The sequence below is a fragment of the Callithrix jacchus genome, chromosome 11 (genome assembly GCF_049354715.1).
Source record: "Callithrix jacchus isolate 240 chromosome 11, calJac240_pri, whole genome shotgun sequence".
NCBI lineage: Eukaryota > Metazoa > Chordata > Mammalia > Primates > Cebidae > Callithrix > Callithrix jacchus.
In genome coordinates this window covers 2,468,321-2,496,059 of record NC_133512.1, presented here as the reverse complement: position 1 = coordinate 2,496,059, position 27,739 = coordinate 2,468,321, and the positions used below count along the sequence as shown (strand labels likewise).

The following is a 27,739-nucleotide window of genomic DNA, read 5'->3' as shown; positions in this document are numbered from 1 at the left end:
AATAAAAACAATATTTTATGCAACGTGTAAGAAAATCTGCCTCTCCACACAGCAAGCATAGCTTAGGAACACACTGGTCATAAAGATAATAAATGACGTGACAACAGTCTTCAAGGGTCGCCCGAAAAGAATGACCTTAAATGTTTCTTTTTGGTGAAAATACTGGGATGAGTTACTGCCCTAAAGACACCTTATACTGATTATGACTTGGCGGCAGCAGCAGCAACAGGTTGTCTTCAAATTTATCCTTTTTAAAGTCAGAAAGGACAAAACCTATAGCATATGTAATATCTAGAATATAAGGGCCCCGCAGCAGGAATTCCATCTAATCCCAGAGCATCGGGATTCACTTGCATCACAAGTGAAGCATGTGAACCATGGGGGAAAGAAGCGTTCCTTGAGCAAAGACGAAGATTGCTGGTGTTCTGGGACGGCGGTTGTGGTGGTATTTTTCTGGAATTTGATTCTATTCCTGAATCCCAACACCTTATAGCACAGACACAAACACTTCGTAATTCAACAGCAACGCCATGAACTGCATTGTGGAAGACTTCAATCCAAAGGTGACTCGAGGATGAGCTGGCACCGCTGGGCTTCGGAAGTACCAGGTATAACTCATTCGACTTTACCCACCCAGATCTTGTACGGGAAACTCGCAATCACGCGAGAATTTCTTGGCTACATCTGCAACTTGATTTGACTGATCTGCCGTCATTTCCTGGAAATGTACTAACATGCTGTATACTGTACATGCTTTTTTTCCAAAGCCATTCTTCTTGTTAATGAAGTGTGATTTCTTTTTCTGAGGCTTCTCACACACAGAGTCCAAAGCCTCAGCACTCAAGTCTGGTTTTATGCATGAGGGGGCTTGTGAAGCTCACATCACTCTGAGGAAAGAGGGGGTATCAGCAGCACTGACTTCAAAATCACATCATTCAAATGAGTTGGACAGTGGCAAGATCCCAGGTTTGAAGGAAAACGCACCTTACTATCCACACCTCCGCCTCAACTCTGAAACAGAAATTGATGCTGAGGGAAATGAGAGAAAAGCATTTCCATACTCAGAGGTTCTCTGAATGGGAAACATTAGAATTACCCACCAGCGCAATGGAACTCGCCCAGCCCTATCTGACAATGGCAAGTGCCTTATCCAGGAGAACCAGGCTTATTTTTAATCTCTCCAAAGCCTGTAGATCATAGTAACAAGAATTATCATTACTGATTACTTCCTAAGGGCTAGAAATCTTAACCATATTATCTCATTTAATTCCTACACACTATACCATGAGATAGATATTATTATTCTTTTATAAGAAAACTGAGGTCTCATGATGAGATTCAGTAACTTGCCAATGTCTCAGAGCCCCAGTCTGGCACACAGTGGAGCTGGGACCTTTAGAGAAGCCCAAAAAGTCAGTTCCTTTCTTCTCTTCTTTACACTGACCCAACTGAGTAAAAATGAAAAGGGTACATGCGGGGTGGCAGGGCCTGGGGGAGACCAGGAAGACTGATGACAGGGAAGAGTAGAAAGAAGAGATGTGCTCCCCACTGAACAGAACCCTGAAAAAAAGGCAGAAGGGCCAGGTTCCTCATTCTGGACTCACAAATCAGACTAAGCCACTTCTCCATCCCTGAGACAGAGGGAAGCAGGGGAGGCCAGGAATGCTGCAGTCATGCAGCAGCTGTCACACACACACACAACTTCGGGAGTGAGGAAGAGGCATCCCCAGCCAACAGATGAGAGCTAGTATGACACGTAGGTAGCACAGCTGCCACATGCTTGGAGAGAGGCAGGTCTCTGCTGATAAATTAGTGTCCTTTCATTCCAGCTGACTCAGTATTTTGACAAAAACAGAATTAAAAGACTTCCTAGTTCTCTATCATGTGGGCTCAAAAAGAAAAGCCGGTTGCTATAGATTATCAACAATGCATGCCATTTCCTCTCTTCTCTTTGCCTTATCTTGTGTACAGAGATGGCCAGCTGTCCTGCCCTGGTCCTCCACCCCTCAGGTGCTATACTGGGCAGATTGCATGCACGTCCTCAGACTCCACACCCACTGCAGGGGCTGACTGGCCCTGGGAATGCCACCCCCCTTGCTTTGGATGCCTCTTGTAGCCAAACTGCCCAACTGCCCTCCCAGAGTGCCTGCCACTTCCATCTTGGGAAGAACAATGGTGGCGGGCTCTGGCATCCTGACCAGTGAGTGCATCAGGGGAAAAGAAAAGCAGCCGAAGCTGAGCAGAGAACTCCCCCACTGCTCCTGCCAACCAGAAATATGCTGGATGATTAGTTCTCTTTTGTATGCCTCCCAAAAAAAAAGGGTTGTGTACTGCATAGCTGCACCTGCTCAGCCTCTTCATGGCTCTTGGAGAGAGGCACCCCAGGTGCCGGCAGCACCACTTTGCATGACCTCACATATTCCCTTGGCAGTTTCCCTGCCCTGAGTCTCTGCTCTCAAACAACCATCACTTTAATCTTGGCCTCGGGTTCTGTCCTCTAGAGAAAACCACTGATACTGGGAGTAGTTCTATAATGAAAAGTAGGTCTTCACAATGGCTCGGAGGCAGCAGACCACAGCTCACGGTAACAAGACATCATCCAGAGATGGAGGCATGGGACACAGGAGGACTGGGCACCAGAAGCCGCAGCCTCGGCCACAGGGAGCCCTGGAGTTGACGACTCCACTGATGGCTCAGACAATGAGGCTGTGGGTAGCTACTGTGTCCTCATTTTCTGGGACCCATGTATAAGCCTCCCTGGACGCAGCAGGGTATGGCAATAATAACTGAGACCGAATCCCCCACCCTCTTGGTATTAAAGAATATACACATTTTACATTTCTTGCATCTCTGACTTAGCGAAGCAGAGTTGCGTCTGCTAGAAAGTCTCCATTTACTACGTAAAACCAAGAGATTATGTTACTTGCTAACCCTTATACAAGCTCTCGATATACTACAGTGATGCTTCTCAGGAAAACCTGCTTTTCAAATTTCCAATCTATCTAAACCAATACTTTTGTGAAATGTAATAGAAATGAATAAAAAGAATTACTAGAAAAACTAAAGAAGACATCAGCTTTCGCCTTTAGAATTAGGTTCAACAGCTGTAAAAGCGCCCTTTCAATTGCTACAAAAGTTTCTCAACACTTTACTGTGAAGGTAACAAGACGTTTTCAGGCAGACGCCAGTCTGTGAGCCACACTTAACTAACTGTAAGACATGGTCTAACTTAATGTGAGACCTAGAAAATAATAATACAGCAAATACCTAATTAACGTTCAAATGCCAGCGAACTCCTTGTGGCAACTAAATGGGTTTCCACAACTCAACATTCTTCCTTTCTGGTCATACATCTAGTGACCAGATGTGGCAGCTCTCTCTCTAGTGGTCCCCTCTCCCATCCTAGGGGAGCTTAGGATGTCTAGGTTCCCCTCACCACCAGTAGGTGGATTATAATTAAGGGAATCTGGCGTTTTAAGTCAGAACTCTAGATGCATTTCCACAACGGAATATTGTTATAAGTAACAGTTTTTATTAGAGAGCCCTATTATTATTAAGTTATTGCTTTAAAAACTTTTCTGGACTAATCTGGAAACCTAACTTCCATGTCAAAATTATAAAATATGAAGCGTATATAATGAATTTTGAACGATCGGCATAGAACCATTTGGAACAAAAGTGTTCAACAATTGGAGACCAGACCAATGATGTTACAAAGCATGTCTCTGAGACACTTTATTATGGGGCCTATGACTGAACTGCTAACAATCAAATTATGTATATGGCATCTGTGCTAATTAAACCTTGCTGTAAAAATTTGACTTTTCCACGTTGATAACATATTAATACATATAGCAAACATTATTTAGCCAGAAATCTATTTAAGTAGAAAAATCTCACTTAAAATTTTGAACAAATAGGAATTTGCCCCATATTTATAAAGATAACACAACTCTAGGCTTTTCAGGAATTTCAAGCTGTTCTCTAACCTGTTTGTACATTCAAAAGCAAATTATAAAATGGCTGCACTTCTCCTCAAAAAGTGAAACACAGGCCAGGCACGGCGGTTCACGCCTGTTATCCCAGCACTTTGGGAGGCTGTGGCGGGTGAATCACACGGTCAGGAGATGGAAACCATCCTGGCAAACACAGTGAAATTTGTCTCTACTAAAAGCACAAAAAATTAGCTGGATGTGGTGGCACGTGCCTGTAGTCCCAGCTACTCTGGAGGCTGAGGCAGGAGAATCACTTGAACCTGGGAGGTGGAGGTTGCAGTGAGCCGAGATCGCACCACCGCATTCCCGCCTGGGTGACAGAGCGAGACTTTGTCTTAAAAAAATAAGAAAAAAAGTGAAACATATTTTATCAAGAGGTGAATTACACTAAGATATTTCTACCTATTGTCAGAAAAACAAACACCACAATGAAAGGAGCTCAGGCCTTCTCTGCAGGTTCCACGGTAGAGTTAACTGGAAGAGGTAGAGTTCGAAGGTTAAGACAGGAAGTGAAGCAGAAACAAATTGGACTGTCATCTAGAACACTGGAGATCAAAACTGGAATGCAAGGAAAGCCGTGGTATGCTGGTACATGTGGAAGAGCCGGCTTTCCAGGAAAGAGGAAAACCCCAATCCATAGTGTTTACCCATCTCTGCAGGACGAATACTCCCCCGTGGCCAACTTCAGATAACCAGTGTGACATCACCAAATGCACTGCTTGGCAGAGATGCAGCATTTTTACCAAACAGATTCCACAGATGTAACGAACCTCAAGAGAATGCATCACAGTAAAAATGGTAAAATAATTAGGACGGAAGGGTTTTGAGTTTGTATCATCTTTGTTTTTGATATAATTTATTTCATTGTAAATTTACGTATTTTTTAATAATGCCTATATATTTGACAACTGACTCACAAAATTTCTAAAAATTCAACAATTGGTTCTCAGTAGCCAGCACAAGCCAGTTCTAGCGCTGAAAGTGGGAATGGTATAGGAAGGTCAAGGTTATGCTTTGAAGTCTCAATTCATGGCTCCACGTTTACTGGTTAAGTGACCTTCTTGAGCACGCGATTTCATTAAAATCAGTCTCCGCTTCTGCATCTACTAAGAGACTAACGTAGCCCTCCTTCATAAGGGAGAAAGATGAATGCGCTTAGTGCCTGGCACGATGAAACACAACTTAAGACCTGACTACTTTCAGGCCAAATCAGGAACACCGAAAGAAGAGTAGGGTAGCCAGGTCAAGATAAAGTCCCTCATGTGGGGGTTTGGCAGGGGAGGTGTCAAACAGACTGACACATCGCTGGGGCCATAGACAATTCTGCAGCAAAGAGAAAAGTGCCTGAAAATCTTAACCAGGCGGCCACCTGGGGAGCTGGCTAATCTATTTTACTCAAGCCCTATCTGATCTCTCTCCTGCCACTTAACCTACTGGGTTCCAATGTTTTGTTCTACCCCAGGTGAATGGGGCCTCCTAGCTAACTTGCCTCACAACCTACTTTGTAATCCAAACAGCCTAAACCAGAGGGTTGGCCACGTAGTAAATATTTTTTAGGCTCTGTGTGCCATCTGGTTTCTGGTACCAATATTCAATTTTGTTGTCATAGTGCAAAAGCAGCCATAGCCAATATATAAATGTGAATGAGCACTGGATGTGTTCCAATAAAACTTTATTTACTAAAACAACTGGTGGGCCAGGTTTGGCCTGTGGGCCATAAAAAATTAGCCAACCCTGGCCTAATCTAAGGCTCATGGAAAGCTTCTCTGCAAACAGTACTGTAATTTTCAAAGTTCCTAGAGGCATTTAACACTGCCAGATGTCTTATCTTACAGTACTACTACCAGAATATCCTATAGTGTTATTATCGTAAGTTTAAAAGCATCATTTTCGCCCAACTGTGACAAATGTTCTTTCATGTTGGGTAATAATAAAAGAAATTTTCTCTAATAGATTTTACTTTTTAGAGCAGTTTCAGATGTGCAGAAAACTTTAGCAGATAGTACAGAGAATTCCTATATATCCTCTGCACGGCTTCCCTGTTTATTAGTATCTTTCATTAGTGCAGTATGTGCATTATAATTAATGAACCGATAATGATACATTATTATTAACTAAAGTCCATAGTTTATTCAAATATTTTTCTTTTTTTTCTTTTTTTCTTTTTTTTTTTTGAGACGGAGTTTCGCTCTTGTTACCCAGGCTGGAGTGCAATGGCGCGATCTCGGCTCACCGTAACCTCCGCCTCCTGGGTTCAGGCAATTCTCCTGCCTCAGCCTCCTGAGTAGCTGGGACTACAGGCACGCGCCACCATGCCCAGCTAATTTTTTGTATTTTTAGTAGAGACGGGGTTTCACCATGTTGACCAGGATGGTCTCGATCTCTTGACCTCGTGATCCACCCGCCTCGGCCTCCCAAAGTGCTGGGATTACAGGCGTGAGCAACCGCGCCCGGCCCATATTTTTCTGTTTTTATCTAATGTCCCTTGTCTTTTTGCAGGATGCTCTCCAGAATACTGTATAACATCTGTTGTCATGTGTCCTTTGGCCCTCGGTTGTGACAGTTCCTCACACGTTGTTTTCAGCAGCCTTGACAGTTTTCAGGAGTACCCTCAGGTATGCTGCCTGATACATTTCTATCAGGGTTCATCTTCTTAGGATTACAATGGGGAAATTTTTTAAGCTCTAAACATAAATTCTTCGTTTCTAATATTTTACAATGGTCTCCAGGAGTTTCTCTTTTCCTCTATCAAAAGCAAAGAAGCCAAGTGGGCAGTGAATGGAGAGTCCACTGAAGGAGAGGGGGCAAATCAGAAGGCTTCGGCCTTGGACAGCTCCACTGTGGAGCTCAAGTTATCCTAGCAGTGGAGCAAGCTGCACCTAGCTGTGGGATCCAGGGCAGGTCATCAGTTGTCCCATCTTTAAGGAGCGGGTGATGATGAGGCATGAGATCATGTACACCTAGCATCTCGCTCAGCACATCATGCATTTTATCACCTCCCGCCTTGTACTTTTTTTTTTTTTGGTATAGATGCACTTTCTGCACCAATTTTTGGTGGAATCAAAGAAGTGTAGCTTTTAGTTCAATCACTTTCATGTAGTAGATTTCAACACAGAGGTTCAGAGAAGAAAACTGATGTGCAAATGTCCCAGAGCTAGTGCAGGTTCCCCTCCTTTTTATCACATAGAGCTTTCTCAAGAATACATTATCCCCCCGCCGGAAGATCTTAATGGATTTGCTTGCAAGTTGGCTGCCCTAACTAGTCCTTCCTTTCAGCGACAAATTCCAGAGGGCTGGCAAGCTGTTATGTGGGTATATTAGAAGACTTTGCTGTTTCTTTTCTTGCAATAGTGACCTTTGTGATAAACTGGGTATTGGATGAGAGCATTCCACTCCTTCATAAAGAAAAAAATCTTTTCTTCTTTTTTCTTCATATATTTAAGAGGAATCAGACAAGGAGATACTTTTTGAGAATCATAAATGACCACAGACCTTGTTCTGACTTGCCAAAGAATCTTCCGTTTGCATGACCTGAATTGCCACTAAGAATTAAAAACAGCAGAAACCTCACAAATATACACCAGTGAGATTTTTCTTTTGATAAGATTTACTTGATGGATAAAGTGTTTTTCTGAGATTTAATTTCAATGGCTTATGATTCATGTGCAGTATGAAAAATGGGTCTTTTGAAAAGAGTATCACACTATCTTAAATATGAAGCTTCCCTCAGTCTCAGAGACTCTATAAATATATTCATTTGGAGGAATTTTACTCTCTCTCTCTCTCTCTCTCTCTCTCTCTCTCTCTCTCTCTCTCTCTTTCTCTCTGTGTGTGTGTGTGTGTGTGTGTGTGTGTCTGTGTCTGAGAGAGAGAGAGAGAAAGATGATTCATATATATGCACATAGGTACACAGGCTTGTACAGATTTCATGACAATTCTCTACTCTGTTAGTTTTCCCAGTTGTTTCAAATAAGTTTGTCTAGCCCAAAGAGAAAAAAGCAAGGCCTCTGCTGTACGCTTGTGTAGCAATACTGGCTGAATATTTAGAAACATTTTGGCGAAATGGAAGAATAGAAGGAAGGGGGATGGGCAGGAGAGAGGGAGACAGGATGGAAAGGAGGGGAAAGAATGGATCACAACATATTTTACCTTTCTGTGCACGCACTTCTACGTTAGACATTTGAGGTGATTTACAAAAGGTGTAAATGACAAAATAGTAAATCGTACAAAATATGTTAGCGGTTAGAAGAACGTAAACGAGAACAGGAGGTATAGCGAGGAGGAATCATGGATAAACACAGACAAGGACTTACACAACGGCTGTAGTGGAGACAAAATGCAAAACGTTACGGAGAAAAAGTGGGACTGCACTTCCTCTGATCCATCCTCCATGACCTCTCGTCTTCCAAACTGAACTTCAGACCAAAGGGCTCAGTTTGCTCTTACCTGGATTGAACTTTTCCTCCTCAACAGCACACAATTGGTAAAGCTCTAATGGCGGGAATTTTTTGACTAATGATTTATGTGCGTGTGTTTCTGTTTCTGTTCTGTGCTCAGGGGCCATCTTGGGAAGTCTACATTTCTGTGAAATTGTTTTTGTTTTTAATTTTACTTTTTTTTTTTTTGAGATGGAGTTTCGCTCTTGTTACCCAGGCTGGAGTGCAATGGTGCAATCTCGGCTCACCGCAACCTCCGCCTCCTGGGTTCAGGCAATTCTCCTGCCTCAGCCTCCCGAGTAGCTGGGATTACAGGCATGCGCCACCATGCCCAGCTAATTTTTTGTATTTTTAGTAGAGACGGGGTTTCACCATGTTGACCTGGATGGTCTCAATCTCTTGACCTTGTGATCCACCCGTCTCGGCCTCCCAAAGTGCTGGGATTACAGGCGTGAGCCACCGCGCCCGGCCCTTTAATTTTACTTTAAGCTTCAGGATACAAGTGCAGAATGTACAGGTTTGTTACAAAGGTATACAAGTGCCATGGTGGTTTGCTGCACCTATCAACCCATCATCTAGGTTTTAAGCTCCACATGCATCAGGTATTTGTCCTAATGCTCTCCATCCTCTCGCCCCCGACCCCTTGACTGGCCCCGGTACATGATGTTCCCCTCCTTGTGTCCATGTGTTCTCACTGTTCAATTCCCACTTATGAGTGAGAACATGCAGCGTTTTGTTTTCTGTTCCTGTGTTACTTTGCTGAGGATGATGGCTTCTAGCTTCATCTATGTCCCTGCAAAGGACAAGATCTCATTCCTTTTTATGGCTGCATAGTATTCCATGGTGTATATGTGCCACATTTTCTTGATCCAATCTATCAGTGATGTGCCTTTGGTTGGTTCCATGTCTGTGCTATTGTAAATAGTGCTGCAATAAACATATGTGTGCATGTGTCTTTAGAGCAGAATGATTTATATTCCTTTGGGTGTATAACCGGTAATGGGATTTCTGGCTCAAATGGTATTTGTGGTTTTAGATCCTTAAGGAATCACCACACTGTCTTCCACAATAGTTGAACTAATTTACACTCCCACCAATAGTGTAAAAGTGTTCCTATTTCACCACAGCCTCACCAGCATCTACTGTTTCCTGACTTTTTAATAACTGCCATTCTAACTGGTGGAAGATGGTGTCTCAATGTGGTTTTGATGTGCACTTCTGTAATGACCAGTGGTGATGAGCTTTTTTCATATGTTTCCTGGCTATGTAAATGTCTTCTTTTGAAAAGTGTCGGTTCATATCGTTTTCCCACTTTTTGATGGGGTTGTTTTTTTCTTGTAAATTTAAGATCCTTGTAGATTCTGGATAGTAGGCCTTTGTCAGATGGGTAGACATTGCAAAAATTTTCTCCCATTCTGAATATCGCCTATTTACTCTGATGATATTTTCTTTTGGTGTGCAGAAACTCTTTAATTACATCCCATTTGTCAATTTTGGCTTTTCTTGCCATTGCTTTCGGCATTTTTGTTGTGAAGTCTTTGCCCATGCCTATGTCCTGAATGGTATTGCCTAGGCTTTCTTCTGGGATTTTTATGGTTTTGGGTCTTCTGTTTAAGTCTTTAATTCATATTGAGTTAATTTTTGTATAAGGTTTTCTGCATATGGCTAGCCATTTTCCCAGCACCATTTATTAAACAGGGAATCCCTTTCTCCACTGCTTGTTTTTGTCAGGTTTGTCAAAGATCAGATAGTTGTAGATGTGTGGTGGTGTGAAATTGGGCTTCAGAGGCACTCACTGAGCAGACTCTTTCCAGAAAAACACATATACAGGAGATTATCAACAAATACAGCAGGCACAGACCTCATCAAAGCACAGCTTGGAAATAAAGCCCTGGGGAATGGAATATTTTGCTTACTGTGCTCTTAACACAGCATAGTTAATAAGGTTAACACGATTCAGTGCTGCTCCTGCCTAGGTAAGACTGGAAGAAACGTCCATTTCTCTCTCATTTCCATTTCCACTCTGCTTTTCACTGTGCTGTCTGTGTTGTCACGTAGAGGCGCAACCCTCTTAACCAGGTAAAAGTTTACAGTTTCAAACTCAGCAAAGCAGAAAGAGAACATCTTAAGTTTCCAGTGGCAACCCAAGAAACTCAGTTTTCTGGCCGGGCGCGGTGGCTCACGCCTGTAATCCCAGCACTTTGGGAGGCCGAGGCGGGTGGATCACGAGGTCAAGAGATCGAGACCATCCTGGTCAACATGGTGAAACCCCATCTCTACTAAAAATACAAAAAATTAGCTGGGCATGGTGGCGCATGCCTGTAATCCCAGCTACTCAGGAGGCTGAGGCAGGAGAATTGCCTGAACCCAGGAGGCGGAGGTTGCGGTGAGCTGAGCTCGTGCCATTGCACTCCAGCCTGGGTAACAAGAGCAGAGCGAAACTCCATCTCAAAAAAAAAAAAGAAACTCAGTTTTCTATGCCTTGTAAATCCAACCCATGACTTCCCTTTCTCCCTGTTTTTGCAGAAACCACGCTGACCACTCTGACAGAGACAACAGTGGTTAGCTGCAGAAGGACAGGTGAAGGTCGCTGCAGTGCACGTCCAATAGGATGCCATTCGAAATGTATGGAGCTCAGTTCCATTGCCTAATTACCAACTTTGATCCCCCCCACATGGTGGGAACTTAAAGTGTGTTCAAGTCTATGTGCGTACCTATGTTTGAAAATATTTCCATTTCACACCTCACAAAAGAGACGAAGTGTGTGAATAAAAGGGAGTCTAATACATTTTCAAAGGTCTAGTATGTGTCTCAACAAGTTTTAAAACCCCTGTAAAGGCTGAACACTAAGTCCCTCAGGGTGTAAGGGCTCCAGTCAGAGAGTCAGGATTTAAGAGAGTAGGGTGCTCCTGGTATTAAGGTGTTTCCACAACTTGAATAATGATGGATTTAGCTGGGTTGCTGGTTAGAACTTAGGCTCAGTTGGTAGAGAGAATTAAGAAATTATAGAAACATAGCCATTTTCATCCACTGATAATTATGTAAACAGAATGTACTAAGCAGAAAAAGAGTTTTATTTACAAAAAGCAAGCACAGTCCATAAATCCTACAGATTGGAATGAATCCAGGTTAAGAATTTCTCCAGATGTCAGTCTGTAAACAGGGCTTCATAAAGTGAATTCCCCAATTAATCGTTAGCAAGAGTGGTCTCTACGCTATGTTGGTGCATTGCAGCCCCCTACCATATGTAGGTGAAGTTCTGTCTGGCCCTATCGATCGGTAATTGGTTATGATACAAGAAAACTCAGAGAAAAGCAGCTGGGGTCAGCACAAGTTCTTCTGGTATGGTGAGAAGGTGCCGTAAAATGACTGCTCGGGAACTCAGAGCTCTGTTCACTGAAGGAAAGGAGAATTCTTCTATTTATTTGCATTACATCTGTTTTTCTAACACATTTAGTTCTTAACCTAGAGCACTTGGAAAGACACACACCCAGTAAGAACATAAACATGGAACGTAAACAAAACAAAATGAAAAAAACCTCGAGTCACTATTTTGTTAAAGTCTCCAATCACAATGTTTTTACACATGATAACGAGGCCATTAAATCCTCCAAACGGGAATATGAAAGTATTGCCCAGCCATTGTGAGACGGTGGGGAAGAAAAGAAAGTGAATTCTCCTTTTTCTTGACCTCTCATCAATGCCTGGAATAAAATGTAGACCTACTGCCTTTCAACTAACTCTTCACTACACGGTACAAGGTTTTCTAGTTCGAAAAGAAGGTATTTGTAATTTTTAATTTCCATTTTGTTTCTAAATTCTAAGGAAATCCAATGTACAACTGGAAAGAGACATAATTTTAAGATATTTCCATTTCAAATACTTTCCTTTCCTAACTCTCTCTTCAGAGACCAACACTCTCTGAGAAGTGCACATGCACAAATAAAACACTACAGCTACAGTTGAGAAAGAAAGGAAGCCAATGGTTCTGCAATAATAATTTCTAAAAAGAAATGAAATGAAACAGTAAGAGCGTAACTGCACTTTGCCTGGACACCACATAATAAGAGCTAGTGTTCTTCACAGCTTTCCCTCTTGCATCAAGCAGCTATTCATGCCCCGGTGATCCTGGCAACATTTCTTCAACTTGAGTTTCTTTCCACATCCCAATTAAAAGCCATAATCTTGACCAAACTGTGTTGTTTTTAATAACGACAGAGTTTAGGTAGTGATGAGGAAACTGAGAGTCCAGCCGGGTCATTGGCTTAGAAACAGGTTGAGAGGAGAGAGAAAAGAACAGAGAGGCTCTGGGGGCGTGCCTTTTCATCACCTCCCTCCACGAAGGATGGAGGAGGACTCATTCCCAGGCAACTCTGCTACCTAATGACATGCTTTTTAATAGCCCATTAAACAATGCCATATTTTAAAGAAAAGAGAAATATACACAGAGCGGCAAACTAAACCACTGATCATAGAAAGGGACACTGAAAGGGAGCACGGCATGGCAAGTTTCGTGTGTCTTGAGCAAAGTCAAAGGCTGGGCCCTCGTTCCCTTTCCTTTCAATGCAGAAAACATAACATGTGCTTTCTGGGCGATTAGGATTAAATCAGATGATTCCTGTAATGGGCTTATCACAATGCCTGGCACAGAGAAAGAATCCCAGTAAATGTTAGTTATTATTTTCAGTTCTAGCTCCCAAAGTATATTAGTTACTACAGTTACAGCCAAATACACATGAAATGGCAGGCCATGAACAGAGCACGACTTTACATATGACTTTCCATAAAGAGCTCAGGTAAAACAGTTGAGGATGCAGTACGTAGACCAGTGGTGGCACGTTTTACAGTCGAACTCAGTGGTGAATGGCAAAATTGTCGCCAACGCATTACAAGAAATTCACATGAAGATACTGTCCGTATCCCTTTTAAAATGAAACCACGGATATTCTACTATCATAGATAACCACTGTTCTGAGATTACAATAGGAATTTTTAAAGGGCTCAAATGACGATGATGAGGATGACGATGACCGGGGTCCATAATCACAATCATTGTTTTCTATTTACCAGCAGGGCTACTCCTACTGAGAAATGCAAACCCACAAGGTAATATGACAGAAATGGACGAAACGTTCAGATAAAACGGCAAAACAGTGGTGGGTTTGCCTTCTAATGGGAAATTGAAATGGCCAGCAGCTGAACCTTGAAAGAGGAAGTCTGCTGATCTAATGTTACTAAACACAGCAGGCAGCCAAGGAACAGAGAAATAGAGCAATGCATTGAAATGTATGCCGTGAAGGAAGCAAACACCAATTACTTTTATATGACTTTAATTCTCCCAGTGAATACTTTATGGGTGTTGGCAAGTCCTTCTGGAAAAGGAAGGGATTATTAATGAAGAATTCAGTGGCAACTGCTCACCAGTGCTCTAAGAAATAACATTTAACAAAGAATCATTTAGTTCACACCTCATCTCTAAGGACAGAAATTTAAAGGATCCTTTAAAAAAATAGTCAAATATTATGTTCACATGCAAAGCCCTTTCTATTATAGTTTCCAAATGATTCTATAGCCTACGTGATGAACAAATCAGCTTCCCACAGGGAAATAAACACATAGAGGGAAGGAGTTAAATTCTTTTCCACTTATGCAAAGAGTAGGTGCCTAATATTTACTTGTTGACTTAAAAAGGAATTCATGAACTTGAGGAAATACAGCCTTAAAAAAAAAATCGTCATTTAAGAATGTTCTGCCACATCATTCCAGGACTGTGGGCTGAGCATAGCCCGCTAAGGTATAGGCTAGTAAATCTGAGGAAATGACCAATCAGCTCCTGTACTCTATCCTGTTTCTCCAAAAACATAATCCAGTCACTCTAGCACATTCCTGTAATATGTAAAATGAAATCTCTCTGGCTAACTGCCTGCTCTTAAAATTCTCCAGTTGGCTTCAAAAGCACAGCCTCTGGAGTTAAACCATCAGAATTTTAATCCCAACTCCACCATTATTAGCATTTTTTTTAAAAAAGAAAAACTTGCTACTTGATCTTCTTCTGCTTCCATTTCCTTACGTGTAAAATGCAGATAATAATTATACCTGGCCCATAGGGTGACTGTAAAGATTAAGTGAGTAAATTGATGTAAAGCACTTCAGATGGTGCCGGACTCACAGTAAGTAATACACAAGTGTTAAAATAATAAGCATTTCCAGCATCGGCATCATTTTTGCCTAATATTGCCAAATTATTCTAGTCTAAGCCTGAGATTCTCATGTAAGATGAGTAGGTACAAAGGGTAGTAAATTGTAAGAAAACAGGGAGCAGCTATTTAGGAACACCAATAGTTGGGTTAAATAGTCAAATAAACCTTAATTGGTTGTCTGCTCTGGCAAAAAAAAAATACAATAGCCAATAAGAAATAACAGCTTGGTAAAGAAAAGACAAAGATTAGGATTCAGATAAATAATACAGGACAACAATATACATCAAATCAAGAACAATTTGCTGTCTTTTGACCCCACTTTCCTGCCAGCATCTTCTTCCATTTCCTTGCTCCTTTCAGTGGCAAAATTTCTCCAAAGAGTTCCCTGTAAATGTTCTTTACAACTCTTCTCTTTTCCTTTCTCTCACACATCCATCCCAGCCTAGCCCTTGCCTCTGCCACTCTACAGAAGCTGCCCAAGATCACAACGAGCTTCACATGGCTCCATCGATGTGCTGATTTTCAGCTCTCAGCTGACTTGACCTGTGAGCAGCATTTGACACAGCTGATCATTTTGTCTTCCTTGAAACTCTTTTTCTGCCTGACTTCCAGGATACCACATTCTACTGATTTTCCTGTTACCTCACTGCAGGCTCTTTTTCAGTATTCTTTACTGGTTCCTCCACTTCTCCCAAACATCCCGAAAGTTACACTATTCAGCACTCAGTCTTCGATTCTCATTTCTCTTCTGAACTTACTCCCTTGGTGACTACCCAGTCTTCTGGCCTTAAGGTAACACTTCCATGCTGACAACTCCTAATGTTGCAACTCCAGCCCAGATTTCTCTGCTGAACCCCAGACTCAAACCCAACTACTTATTTAATATCCCTACTTCAATAGCATCTCAAACTCAGCATGTACCAAACTACTCTTAATCTTCTCCACAAACCTTTCCATCTCAACTCTATCCTTTCAGGGGCTCGAGCCAAAACTACTAGAGTCATTCTAAATTCTCTTCTTCCTCTCAAATATCATCTCCATTCTGTTAGGAAACTGTTGTTTCTACTTTTAAGATATATCCAGAATCAGACCACTTCTCACCACTGCCACCACTCAGGTACGCTCCATCATCTCTTTCCTGAATTACCGTAATCTGCAGTTTTGCTGTTTGTAGGCTAAGTTACCTGTGATCAGCCACAGTCTGAAATATAAAATTAAAAATTCCGGAAAGAGTTCACAAGTTTTACATTGAACTCTGTTCCGAGTAGCGTGATGAAATCCTGGGTCATCCTTCTCCATGCGGCCTAGGATGTAACTAATCCTTTTGTCCAGCACATCCACGCTGCATATGTGACCCTCCTGTTATCGTGTAGGAGAAAACATAGTGTGTACGGGGCCCAGTACTATCTGCAGTTTCAGGCAACCACTGGGGGTCTCAGAACACATCCTCCATGGATAAGGGCACGTTACTGTATTGCTAAATTGCTTCTCTGAGTAACCTTAAATTGGACAGCCCATTTTTACCTCTGACCCCCACTATAGTCTATCCTCAAAAGAGTAACTCCTGATCATTTTAAAATGTGAAGTCATGTCATTCCTTCATTCAAAATGGTTTTTCCCATTTCACCCAGAGGAAAAGCAAATGAGCAGATGTCTGCACAAAGGCTGCAAGTGATCTGGTCCCTCTGACCTCGTCTCCCGCCATACTGCCTCACTGTCCTCCTTGCTCTCCCTGGAAGACACCAGCCCCATTCCCACTTTAGGGATGGTGCTGGCCATTCCCTTTACTTGGGACACCTGTCCCTCTGATTTCTGCATGAGTAATTCCTTCACCTTCTTCAAGTCTTTGTTCAAAAATTGCCTTGTGAACAAAGCCTACCCTGACCACCCAATTTAAAATTACCACCATGTGGTCCTCACCCCTTTTCTGACACATACTTTCTTTTTCTGTAACACTTAACACTAGCACTCATTACCTTCTCACATAACATAGTTTGCTTATCATGCTGATTATCTTCTCTTGGAGAATAAGGTTCCAAAGTCGCAGGAATCTCTAATTTGGTTGCAACTATATCCTAAGTCTTAGAATAGTGCGTGGCACAAAGGCACACAATATTAAGTTGTTGACTTAAATGAATTAATTTAGGCTGAAAGATTAGGAGGAAGCAATGGAAACCAAAATCAGTTCTAATTTTTACATAGTAGTATCTGCCTTTTCCACTGGGAGGTTGGAAAGCAGTTACAACATAGTACAGAATCTCTTCTTTCTACTCCCCAAGTAGACCTGGCTGCTCTGTGAACCAAAAAATGTTCTGAAAAAGTTCTTTGCTTTAGTTGATAGAAATCTTTAGGAAACGAATCTCACTGGATGAAAACACATGGAGAATTTGTGAAGCTGAATAGGTGCAACAAGAAAATATCCATCCCAGAGAAGAAATAAGATCCTGGCAGGAATTTTTGTAGGAGTCAAAGTTAAAAAGAAGTAACAGGGCACTTGTAATTCTAGTTCTTGATAATAGTTATTTGCGGATGAAGAAACTACAAAGGAAGGTACAAAGACATCTGTCTGCTTGGGAAATTTCTCAAAATGAATGAAAAATGATCCGTGTTATGTCCACTGGGGCACCAAGCTATGGCCTGGAACAGTTTATTTTTCCCAGGCTACTTCAAATCTAAAAGTGTTTTTAAAAGCAAGCCCAATGAAAGATTAGATAAACAACTGGACAATGTTTTTTACACTCTGGTAACATAAACATTTCAAATTCCTTCCTAACTCTTTACTAGCATAAATCTCTAATTCCAGAGAAAGTGAAATATCCTGAAAGTTTAAACATTACTTTGAATTATTCACATTTACCTCCATTTCCATCTTGCATTTTTTTTTGGCAATAAAAAGCCAGGTTTTGTCCAAACCGTGGTACTGTGACTCCCTTGCAATTGTCAAACAATTCGGACTCACCCAGCTCTTCCTTTGAAGATGGGACACAGCAGCCCTTCCCAGTGGTTTCTGAGCTTTTCGTTCTTACCTCCTATACAACCTGCACTGCCCCTTTTAAACCAAGATTTTATAAACACCAAGAGGAAATGTAGAACTGTCTGCCTTCAATTAAGCTATGAAAACAATTTAAAAGTGGTATCAAACACAAAACATATCAACTGAAATTAAAAAAACATCAGGCAGAGGAGAGCGCTCCCCATGGTTAAAAAAAGGGGATATAGAAGAAGAGTCCAAGAAGCAGCTCTGTGGAACCACTACAGAAAGAGGAGCAGGAAGGGAGAGAATGGAAGGAAACGAAGGATGTGAAAGTCCGGAGGGAATGAGGACAAGTGGCTCACTGTACAATCCACAGGTCAGAAGGTATAGGAATGACAGGGTCGTGGCTGGGAGAGAAAATACTGAGCTGAGAGAGCCGTGCCACTTACATCATAGTCCACAGTTTATGAAAGAACGTCAGCTGATGCTGGAATTCACAACTTTCAGCAGTAGAGGAAGTGAAAATCTGCACCTTTCCCCCCCCCAATTTTTACTTTAGAATTGGGGGTACATGTGTAGGTTTGGAAGGGGCGTATTGTGTGATCCTGAGGCTTGGTGTATGAATGAATCCATCTCCCGGTTAGTGAGCACAGTACCCAACAGGTAGCTTTTCCAACCTTTACTCCACTCCCATCCTCCCTTCTCTTACATTCTCCAGTGTCCATTGATTTCTATGTGTCTGACCATTGTACCCAGTGTTCAGCTTCCACTTATAAGTGAGAACATGCGGTATTTGGTTTTCTGTTTCTGTATTAGTTCACTTAGGATAATAGTTTCCAGCTGCATCCACGCTGCTTCAAAGGACATGATTTCGTTGCCTTTTATGGCTTTGTAGTATTCCATGGTGCATATGTACCACATTTCCTTTATCCAATGCACTGTTGATGGGCACTTCGGATGATTCCACATCTTTGCCACTGTGAATAGCACTGCGATGAACATAGAAGTGCATGTGTCTTTGGGAGAATGATATAAATTTCTTTGGATATATACCTAGTAAGGGGATTGCAGGGCTGCATAGGAGTTCAACTGTCAGTTCTCTGAGAAATCTCCAAACCACTCTTTATAGTGGCTGAACTAATTCACATTCCTACCAAACAGCATATAAGCATTGCCTTTTCTCTGTGGCCTCATCTACTTCTATTATTATTATTATTATTATTATTTTGCTTCTTAACAGAAGCCATTCTGACCGGTGTAAGTTAGTATCCCACTGTGGTTTTGATTGGCATTTCTCTGATGATTAGTAATGATGAACATTGGTCAGGTTTCCTGGCTGCTTGCATGTCTTTGTTTGAGAAGTGTCTGTTCATGTTCCTTGCCCATTTTTTAATGAGGTTATTTGGTTTTTACTTATTTAAGTTCCTTATAGAACATCTGAACCTTTGAGCCCCAGAAAAACCACACATCAAGTTAACTCTTGGGCAAATTCCTCAATACCTTTGAGTTTCTATTTCTTCATTTGAGAAATGAAAATATCTTCCTAAAACTGATTGTGAGGAGTAAATAAAACATTATATAAGGCATCAGAAACAAAGTCATGCTCAGGAATTGGCAGTTATTACAATAAATGATAAAAAAGGTTGACTGATCCAAGGTCAGACAGTGAGCCAAGGACTCTGTTAGGAGTAGAGCCCAGGCCCGCTGTGTCATGAGTATTTTCTACCAAAGCACACTGCAGTGGCGAGAGAAACACAGAAGGCAGAAATTGAAAGAACTCATGAGAAGCATGAATGTACAAGGCAGGAATGGACAGACAATCCACAGTTTAGATAAAGCAGACGACTAGATCCAGACTATGGGTTTTGAGGGGTGATGAACTGGACACAATTTTTATATAAGAATACGGTGAGACCATGGTGCATAAAGAGACAAGGATCTTATTAATCATAATTGAATAATAATTATGTTAGTATCATTTTTGGTACTTACCTGCCAGCCATCATGTTACTTATTTTATGTTTGCTCATTTAATAGTGATATAGAATGGTGGTTATCAGTGTCTCATTTCACTAATGATGAAACTGAGCTGTAGAAAGCTTAACTGACTTGCTCAGAGTCACATACATAGTGACTGGGAGAATTTGAATTCAAATGTGTTATATGCCGATTCCAAAATTCAGGTCTAAACTATCCCATTATCTTGCTTCTCCTTGTCAGAAAGAAAAGACACACAGAAATGTGGTTGTGAATTACTGTCTAAAGAATCTGAGTTCTAGATTGGCGAAAATAAGATCACAGTGTATACTCCATATCCTCAACACCTGCTACATCCCTTGCTCAAAAGAAAAGTGAAGGGTTTGGGAAAATGACTGAAGTTTCCTCTTAGTGAAAAAGGAATTAGCACAGAAGTAACTTAAAGGGACACCAATGAAGACAGACCCTTAGACTGTCCAAAAACATCTTACATTGTTTTAAAAGAATTCAGAATTGGTATATACTTCCACAGGAATCCAGCATATAATTACAAAGGAGAGAAAGTGGCTCATTAGAGTACACAGGATTTACAACCAGAAAGAAGGAAAATAATACAGTGAAAAATAAAGCCTTTCCTAATTATGTCGAGGAAAAAGACAAAATCGGTCTTCTGAAAATTGGGAAAATTCAAAGGAGTTCATAAAGGATAAAATTTAATTGCAACAAATATAAAGGAAAAATGATTAAAAGAAGGATCCTAGGGAAGGGAATTCAGTATCTTTCTAACGATGCTGGACAGTGGTAAACATTTAACATTTACAGGGAGATCTATTTTCCAAAGTTAGCATCACTGTGCTAAAAAACCACCCAAATCCCCGAGTACAAACTCATTCAGGAGAAAACCTGAGAGCAATGTCATCCAAGTGTATGTATGCAAAAATCCAAATTAAGGTCAATATCTTAGTAAGTCAAACTCAGAATCATATTTTTCAAGTATAACTAAAATTTCTTCACCCAGAAATGCAAAACGATTCAATTAGTGTAAGTCTTCAGATCAATATATCAAAATGGAATCTCAAGGACAATATTTAACATCCACTTCTAATTTTTTTTTAAAAAATAAAGATTCTATATTGTAACGATGAGCACTCTGAACTGTAATTTAAAAAAAAAAAGAATGCCGGTGAACTAGGAATAAGGATCTGAAACTAATAGGCAACATAAAATTTATAAGTAAAGCAGATAAAATATTCACATTAGTATCAGGTTAAAGATGAGGATCTTAGCTGTCACAACTACTACTTAACATTGCTCTAGAAATTCCAGGTGGTATAATAAGGTATTTTAGACAGGAAGAAATGCATGCATTACAAAAAAGGTAGAAAGATCATAATTTCCAGATGATATAACTGTAGACCTAAAAAATTCCAAAAATAACAAATAAAAAGTCTTGTTTTCCACCTATCACATAGAGTAGGGGGCAGATTACAAAATATATATACAATATAAATGTAAAAAATTGATTCACTTCTCCCTGCATTAACAATGTCCACTTAGAAAACAGAGTGGAGAAGTTACGATATTCAAAGTAACACCTATTAGATTATATCCTCTGCCAGGAATGTTCCTTTAAATAATATTCTTCATGAATCAGCTTAAAGAATAGTAACTGTGATAGTAATTATAGAAATAATAATAATGACAATGGCTAATATCTATCCAGTGCTTCTAAAAGGCAAGGGCTATTCTAAGTGAGATGCATATAATAACATTCAATACTAGTTCCAACCTCTACAAGGTGATGCTATTATAATCTCCCCTTTACAGATGAGAAAACTGAGGCACAGAGGGGTTAATAACTTACCCAAGGTCACACAGCTAGTCAGTGTGAAACTATGATTCAAACTCAACCAGAAATGTGGCTCTAAAAGCATGTTCATAGCTTTGGCCTCTCCGGGTCACTTCCTCTGTAAAATCTTCTCTAGCTCCAAATCCAGAGTCTGGCCCTAGCTCTCAAACACCCTAGATGTTCCCAAAGGGCACGTCGCCTGTTTTAGCATCTTTATCTGTGTATCTCCTTTACCAGATTCTCCTATGCTGAGGATTTTATCTGATTCCAGCTCATATCTCCCATAATTAAGCACAATCACTGGGATAGAATGGCTTTCAATAAATAAACAAAAATTACATAAGAATATTAAAGAATACAAATATCAAGAATCCAATGAGAGAAACAGATATATGAAGACAGTCAAGGGAGAAAGAAAAGTAAAGTAAAGAAAAAAGAAAGAAAGAAAGAGAAAGAAGGAAGGAGGAAAGGGAGGGAGGGAGGAAGGAAGGAAGGGAGGGAGGGAGGGAGGGAGGGAGGGAGGGAGGGAGGGAGGAAGAAACAGACCTAGTCTATAGATAAATAAGTCTATCTATCTATCTATCCATCCATCCATCCATCATCTATCATCTATTGATCTATCTATCATCTATCTATCTCTCTATCCATCCATCCATCTATCATCTATCGATCTATCTATCAATCATCTATCTATCTATCTCTCTATCTACCTACCTACCTACCTAGGAATCATGGATCTATCAGATGGATGTGGGCTGCTGTGCGTGGTTAACAATATCAACCAAAACACCAAAAAGCGAACAAAACAAATAAAAATAGGGAGAAAGGGTAGAGGGGAGAAGAAACAAAAGTGCTGAGCACCCGCTGCTTGTCAGGCCTGGTGCTAAATGCTTTCATATGAAGATACGTCACTGAATTAATCAAAAGGAGATTTCTTTACTACTATGTCTGAGCTGGTAAGGTTAGCCTTAGAAAAAAATACAATTTTTTTCAGACATATGTAGGTCAAACCGTAGATACCAGAAAAATGAAACAAAAGAGTCTATTAAAGATCATGTAAAATACAGGAGAAGGGACAGGCTTCCACATTACTTAGTTCTGGAGCAGCGGTCTTGTTCCAAAGGCTGGTCCTCTGGCAGCAGGCAGGAATAGACGTGGCATGGGGCTCCCACCAACTGAGCAGACGGCAAGAGCATGGCAGTCGCCAGGGACACACTTAACACGGCAGCATAAGGATGAGGAAGGGTGCTGCCAAGTTTAAATTAAGAAAAGTCTTCCATCACCGAAATCCTCGTGTTCTCTTTAAGTCCATGTAAATACACATTGCGGCAGTTCGGCTCCTGGAGGGCTTTGAGCTGTTCCTAACTAAATGTTTACTAAATTGAATAAAATGAATGGGCAGGAGGTCAACTGAGTAGAAGTAGAACCTGAAGGGCAAAGGTGTCCAGAAATGCTGTGTAATTCTGACCTCGTGAGCATCAGATGCGTGTGTGCGTGTGCGCGTGTGTGCGCAAGTGCATGTGTGTGCACGTGTTGTGTGCGTGTGTGCATGTGTGCGTGTGTGCGCGTGTGTGTGCACGTGCATGTGTGTGCACGTTTTGTGTGCGTGTGTGTGTCTGTGTGTGCGTGTGTGCACGTGCATGTGTGCATGTGTGCCTGCGTGTGTGTGTGTGCGTGCGTGTGTGCACGTGTTGTGTGCGTGTGTGCGTGCATGTGTGCATGTGTGCGTGCGTGTCTGTGTGCGTGTGTGCGTGCGTGTGTTCACGTGTTGTGTGCTTGTGCGTGCGTGTGTGCATGTGTGTGTGCGCGTGCGTGTGTGTCTGTGTTGTGCGTGTGCATGTGCACGTGCGTGTGTGCATGTGTGCGTGCGTGTGTGTCTGTGTGTGTGTGTGCGTGCGTGCACGTGTTGTGTGCGTGTGCGTGCGTGTGCATGTGTGCGTCTGTGTGTGTGCATGTGTGCACGTGCGTGTGTGCATGTGTGCATGCATGTCTGTGTGTGTGTGTGTGCGTGCGTGTGTGCACGTGTTGTGTGCGTGTGTGCACGTGTTGTGTGCGTGTGTCTGTGTGTGCGTGCGTGTGCGTGTGTGCATGTGTGCACGTGCGTGTGCATGTGTGCGTGCATGTGTGTGCGTGTGCGCATGTGTGCGTGCGTGTCTGTGTGTGTGCATGTGTGCGTGCGTGTGTCTGTGTGCGTGTGTGCACGTGTGTGTGTGCGTGTGTGTGTGCGTGTGTGTCTGTGTGTGTTGCAGAAACGAGGTATAACCATGAAAAGGGAACACTGATCTTATCACTCTTGTACTTAGAAACCCTGGGTGGTTCCTCTTAGCTTTTCAGCGTAGACTGCAGTTCTCACAACCTGCATTGGCCTTCACTTAGCCCCTTCCCAGCCTCCCTTGATGGGCACCACTCCTTCCAAGCAGCCCTATGGGTCTGCTCACGTTCCCGAGGCTCCTCACACTGTGCCCCACTTCTACGCCTCTGCATACACACAGCTCACTCCACCTGGAACACCTCTGCCTCCTTCCTCCATATTTCCCAGCATCCATTCAGATGTCTGACAGGCCTTGCCTGCCCTTGGACCCTGACTGAGCAAACTTAAGGACTTTGGGTCAATATTTGTCACAGCAAAGAGGGGCTAAGGGAAGGTGAGAAAACCAAGCAGAAAAAAAACACAAGTCACAATTTTACATCAAGCCTTACGGAAAAGAAAAGAAAATCACAATGTTCTGCACAGGCTCTCTGGAAAGCTCACCAATGTCTGACTATGGTGCAAAATAACTGGAGGTAAAACTGTCCAGACAACACAAAAGAAGGAAAATAAGAAAAGAAAAAATAAATAATACATTAATGTACCAAGAAACTGATAGTAAGTTATTCAGTTGTGTGTGTTTAAATTCGTGTGCATGAAAAGCAAACTGAAACAGAATATGTTGTATACACCATGGCTGTGACCTGCTGAGACCCTGGAGGGATACACCACGGCTGTGACCTGCTGAGACCCTGGAGGGATACACCACGGCTGTGACCTGCCGAGACCCTGGAGGGATACACCACGGCTGTGACCTGCCGAGACCCTGGAGGGACACACCACGGCTGTGACCTGCCGAGACCCTGGAGGGACACACCACGGCTGTGACCTGCCGAGACCCTGGAGGGACACACCACGGCTGTGACCTGCCGAGACCCTGGAGGGATACACCACGGCTGTGACCTGCCGAGACCCTGTAGGGATACACCACGGCTGTGACCTGCCGAGACCCTGGAGGGACACACCACGGCTGTGACCTGCTGAGACCCTGGAGAGATACACCACGGCTGTGACCTGCTGAGACCCTGGAGGGATACACCACGCCTGTCTGAGACCCTGGAGGGATACACCACGGCTGTGACCTGCCGAGACCCTGTAGAGATACACCACGGCTGTGACCTGCCGAGACCCCGGAGGGATACACCACGGCTGTGACCTGCCGAGACCCCGGAGGGATACACCACGGCTGTGACCTGCCGAGACCCCGGAGGGATACACCACGGCTGTGACCTGCCGAGACCCCGGAGGGATACACCACGGCTGTGACCTGCTGAGACCCTGGAGGGATACACCACGCCTGTCTGAGACCCCGGAGGGATACACCACGGCTGTGACCTGCCGAGACCCCGGAGGGATACACCACGGCTGTGACCTGCCGAGACCCCGGAGGGATACACCACGGCTGTGACCTGCTGAGACCCTGGAGGGATACACCACGCCTGTCTGAGACCCCGGAGGGATACACCACGGCTGTGACCTGCCGAGACCCCGGAGGGATACACCACGGCTGTGACCTGCCGAGACCCCGGAGGGATACACCACGGCTGTGACCTGCCGAGACCCCGGAGGGATACATCACGGCTGTGACCTGCTGAGACCCTGGAGGGATACACCATGCCTGTCTGAGACCCTGGAGGGATACACCACGGCTGTGACCTGCTGAGACCCTGGAGGGATACACCACGGCTGTGACCTGCTGAGACCCTGGAGAGATACATCACGGCTGTGACCTGCTGAGACCCTGGAGAGATACACCACGGCTGTGACCTGCTGAGACCCTGGAGGGATACACCATGCCTGTCTGAGACCCTGGAGGGATACACCACGGCTGTGACCTGCTGAGACCCTGGAGAGATACACCACGGCTGTGACGTGCTGAGACCCTGGAGGGATACACCACACCTATCTGAGACCCTGGAGGGATACACCATGGCTGTGACCTGCTGAGACCCTGGAGGGACACACCGCGGCTGTGAGCTGCTGAGACCCTGTAGGGATACACCACGGCTGTGACCTGCTGAGACCCTGGAGAGATACACCACGGCTGTGACCTGCTGAGACCCTGGAGGATTACACCATGACTGTTACCTGCTAGAACTCTGTAAGGATACACCACGGCTGTGACCTGCTGAGACCCTGGAGGGATACACCACGGCTGTGACCTGCTGAGACCCTGTAGAGATACACCACGGCTATGACCTGCTGAGACCCTGGAGGGATACACCACGGCTGTGACCTGCTGAGACCCTGGAGGGATACACCACGGCTATGACCTGCTGAGACCCTGGAGGGATACACCACGGCTGTGACCTGCTGAGACCCTGGAGAGATACATCACGGCTGTGACCTGCTGAGACCCTGGAGGGATACACCACGGCTGTGACCTGCTGAGACCCTGGAGGGATACACCACGGCTGTGACCTGCTGAGACCCTGGAGGATTACACCATGGCTGTTACCTGCTAGAACCCTGTAAGGATACACCGCGGCTGTGACCTGCTGAGACCCTGGAGGGATATACCACGGCTGTGACCTGCTGAGACCCTGGAGGGATACACCACGGCTGTGACCTGCTAAAATCCTGTAAGGATACACTGCAGCTGTGACCTGCTGAGACCCTGGAGGGATACACCGTGGCTGTGACCTGCTGAGACCCTGGAGGGATACACCGCGGCTGTGACCTGCTGAGACCCTGGAGGGATACACCGCGGCTGTGACCTGCTGAGACCCTGGAGGGATACACCGCGGCTGTGACCTGCTGAGACCCTGGAGGGATACACCGCGGCTGTGACCTGCTGAGACCCTGGAGGGATACACCGCGGCTGTGACCTGCTGAGACCCTGGAGGGTTACACCATGGCTGTTACCTGCTAGAACCCTGTAAGGATATACTACGGCTGTTACCTGCTAAAACCCTGTAAGGATAAAATGAGATCATATAAACAATTTTGGAAAGGTCAGAATATCATATAAATGTTAGTGACTGTCATCATTCTGGAACCAGTAAGGCTTTTGCTCCCAAACTACGAGAATAACCCTCTTGGCAGTTGGTACTTCTAACTTTCATGAAAACAAAACTAGCCATTTATCAGCTGGGCTCCGTTCGTTCCCACTGCAGGCTGTTCAGGTAGGTAGATCTAGCCAAGGTCTCTGAGTAAGTTACATGTGCCTTCCTGCACTACAATCGCCTCTTTATTTGATGTCTGTTTGTCAAGCAGAGATATAGCTAGACAGGCTAGAAAACAAAGCTCTGTTTTTACAAGAACAAGTTAAGGCTGAGGTAAAGTGGCTTTTTATGTACAAGAGCATGGGCTTAATGTGCCACAGCCATAATGTTTATAGATGTAAATTAAAGTCTCTGGACATACAGTGACCTTCCATTTTGCCAGTGAGAAGAACGTACCCTGCCATCATTTAATTCTACCAGAAAAACTACTTATTTTTAAAACTAATGTGCTATTTTACAGTCTTTTTCCCCAAAACAAGTACAAAGTGTCTTGGCCCAAAATCAACATTTTAGAACAAAAAAAAAAAAAAAGATTCTTCTCACTCTCTTCCTCTCTCTTCTCTCTCTCTCTCTCACACACATACACACACACACACACACACACACACACACACTACCCACAAACTTTTGGTAAATGGTACACAAAGGCTTTCTCTGTTGGCCATGGCCAAGACTGGTTACATAACACAGCTTGGTATGGATACTCACCAATGTTAAAAACAATCGTTATTTTTTCCAAAGTTTCTGCTCTAAACAAGAAGGTTTACAATGCAGAGACAGCATTAAACCTCTAGCCCTCTAAGTTACTGAATCATGGGTTTCAGTGATATTCAGGGAATCCCTAAGCATATAAAACTGGAAAAAAACACAAAAAGCAAACTGTCTTAGGACTCTAGCTGAATTCATCACCCTATATATGTTCAAACTGGAATGATCTCTGCTGCATCCCTTTCAGCTATTTCTGGCAGAGAAGAATGAACAAATCCCACCTGCCA

The 27,739-nt window shown here is 43.1% G+C and overlaps 1 protein-coding gene across 41 annotated transcripts in view; it reads right to left on the bottom strand.

Annotated features, from left to right (window-relative positions):
- The window catches only part of BBS9 (Bardet-Biedl syndrome 9), a 749,186-nt gene that overhangs the window by 276,566 nt on the left and 444,881 nt on the right, over window positions 1-27,739 (bottom strand). The gene's annotated exons all lie outside the window — the stretch shown is intronic.